This window comes from Lucilia cuprina, chromosome 2 (assembly GCF_022045245.1).
Source record: "Lucilia cuprina isolate Lc7/37 chromosome 2, ASM2204524v1, whole genome shotgun sequence".
NCBI lineage: Eukaryota > Metazoa > Arthropoda > Insecta > Diptera > Calliphoridae > Lucilia > Lucilia cuprina.
In genome coordinates, this window is record NC_060950.1 from 4,175,158 (window position 1) to 4,178,543 (window position 3,386).

General features: G+C 25.9%; 1 protein-coding gene across 3 annotated transcripts in view; it reads right to left on the minus strand.

Annotated features, from left to right (window-relative positions):
- Positions 1 to 3,386, minus strand: part of LOC111677056 (protein Wnt-6) — a 39,465-nt gene that overhangs the window by 25,601 nt on the left and 10,478 nt on the right. The gene's annotated exons all lie outside the window — the stretch shown is intronic.

Here is a 3,386-nt window from a genome sequence, read left to right on the forward strand (position 1 = left end):
GATAGATAGATAGATAGATAGATAGATAGATAGATAGATAGATAGATAGATAGATAGATAGATAGATAGATAGATAGATAGATAGATAGATAGATAGATGAGATAGATGAGATAGATGAGATAGATGAGATAGATGAGATAGATGAGATAGATGAGATAGATGAGAATGAATGAATAAATGGATAGATGGATGAATTTGATGAATTTTTTACTAATTTAATCACAACAAAATTATTCAATGAGTTGTTTTAAAGTTGAGTTCTTTCTATTTTTATTTCAATTCAATTAACTTGAGATGTAAACCACAAAAGGAATTTACCTGATTTAAACAATTGAATAATTGATGAAAATCTTATTTTCTGAATAGGGCTTTATAGGGAGAATTTATTTAAATATAGATCGATATATAGGTATTATTTTGGATGTTTTGGTTACCAGGTTTTTTAAATTTTTACAAAAATTAATTTGAATTAATTTTATATAATATTTTTTTTACAACATCACACCATAATGTTTTTTGCTTGGTAGTATATATGAGATGTTTCTTTATAAATTAAATAAAACAAAAATAATTTGCTGTATCTAACTAAAAGTGGGTGGCACAGATCGTCATGCAGTCTATCCTCAGATCATAAAATTTTTTATGTTGGCAACTTGTGGTCTAAACTGTATGTATTTTTCTAGTGTTTTTAATTTTTGCAAATGATCAGCAAAAAATAAAAAAAACTGAAAAAAATCATTTGCGTAAGTCATTTTTTTGCATTATGCCAATTGATTGTATGTTGACAAGTTCATTTTTCAAAAAATAGAAAATTTTCACCATTTCATAATTTTGTATTTTCCTTTGGCTTATTGCTCCCCTTTCAAATTCATTCATACATTTGGACACTTATTTTGTTTGTAGAAAAATCTTTAACTTTTGATGTTTTAATCAGTCATATTTCTGGGGGATTTATTTATTATTTTTTTTCGATTGTAAGTGTGTAAATTATGTTTGAGGTGTGTGCCCGCTCGTTGTTTGACATTTACGATTGTGGCCAAATTTCACTTTATTTTTTGTTTGCAATATTTTATTTTTATTTATTTATTTTTTTTTATTTTTTGCTTTAATGCAGTGACAATTTCCTGTGTTTTGTTAGATGCCATGAAATTTTCTATTAATTTTCTTCATTTTTATGTGTCAAGTTTATTTTGTTGCATCGAAATATGGCTGCTGAACACTAAAACAAAAAAATATTTTTAGAATAATTTTCTTTTGAAATTATGGCCGAAAAGTTGGTTTGATTTTTAAGTAAATCAAGCGTATGATTGGCGAAGGTTAATGTTCGTGACGTTTATCGAAAAAGAAAAAGTTTATTTTTGGTTTTAATTTTTTTAGCTTTAAATTTAAAATAATTATGTTGCATCTGCGAATCGATAATGAATTTTAAAGGAAATAGGAAACAAAAAATACATTTTTGGGAAGGAGAGTAGAATAGTATATATTTTCAATTGCAAAAACAGCTTTTTTTAGATCTTTTGGTGGCCTCATCCAAATAATGGCAGCAAACACACTTTGTGATCTTTGATTTTTAAACGTCACCAGCCGGCCATTGCGGCCATAGTAATCATCCGATATAATGTATGGGAAAAATAGAAATATAGATTTTCTATCTATCTATCTATCTATCTATCTATCTATCTATCTATCTATCTATCTATCTATCTATCTATCTATCTATCTATCTATCTATCTATCTATCTATCTATCTATCTATCTATCTATCTAGCTATATATCTATCTATCTGTCTGCCTATCTGTTTATCTGTCTGTCTATCTATCTATCTATCTATCTATCTATCTATCTATCTATCTATCTATCTATCTATCTATCTATCTATCTATCTATCTACCTATCTATTTATCTATCTATCTATCTATCTATCTATCTATCTATCTATCTATCTATCTGTCTATCTATCTATCTATCTATCTATCTATCTATCTATCTATCTATCTATCTATCCATCTATCTATCTATCTATCTATCTATCTATCTTTTTTAAACTGGCTCCAATCAAGTTCGCGATTTAAACATAAATTAAATTATTTAATTGTTCAATTAGCAACTTAAACAATGCTAATTTCCTCTATTAAATCTCCCTTGCTGACAACTACCTTTTATCAACTAATAATCATAAATTAATAATAATAAATTAATTGCATAAAATAATCAAACAAATACTTAGTAATACAATTTAAAAATAACCTTTCCCACAACATATAAATTATTTATAAATTTTTCTAAACATTTTACAATAAATATCAACAATTTATTTACAAAGTGATTTATTTCTGTCATAAGTTTTGTAACAATTTCTAAGAAATAAATCCTAATATTAATCAATAAAAAATTAATGATGTCATTTGAAAATTTCCAAATGAAAATTGCACAAATAACAAAAATTAATCATCACTCTAGTAAAATAATTTTTTACTTAAAATTAAAAATAACATTTCAGAAAAAGCATCAAATATAATAACTTAATTAGAAAAACGTATTTCCACACTTAATTGAAAACTAATTAAATTAGTTCATTATTTGCACAATATAAAAAATACAAAAAAAAATATAAATAAATGAGAAAAATTACCCATGATAAATACACAGAAAGCCTTTAGAACGTTCAAACGATCGAAACAGCCACGCCTTCTATTTTAGCTTTTGAAACGCTACCGCCACTGTCATTCAAGGTTTTGCTAAGAAACGAAGCGTAAACTAGTATAGAGTATGAATGCGAATACTGGGCCATTTATTGTATTCAATTCAATATTTTTTCTCACTTCGCTGTAAACATACAATTCCATCTGGTTGCTACTGCATTTAATACAATACATAATATGACTTATACAACAGCTATAACAAAAATGTGATGACATATTTAGAATATTGGAAAAAAAACATTAAGTAAATAATTGTATAGAAAATTTTGTATTGAGTTGAACTTGAAAAGATAAAAAGTCATAAAGTCTCAAATACATTTTCTAGTTCAGTACTTGTTGAAATTATAATTAATCGTTTTGCGGAAAATACAAAACAAAATCTTTCAAATTTAAAATTAATGACATACATACGTAGTCTTTTTTATGTGCTACTAACGTAAATTTATGAAATACAAAAGAAATTAAATTTTCAATATGTAAAGAGATTTTATAACACTATAGGGAACTCATTGATTTTCTGAACTAGAACTAAAAAGGAAATTAACTAGAACAGAACTAAAACTGAATTAGAACAGAACTAGAACTGAACTAGAACTGAACTAGAACCGAACTAGAACCGAACTAGAACTGAACTAGAACTGAACTAGAACTGAACTAGAACTGAACTAGAACTGAACTAGAA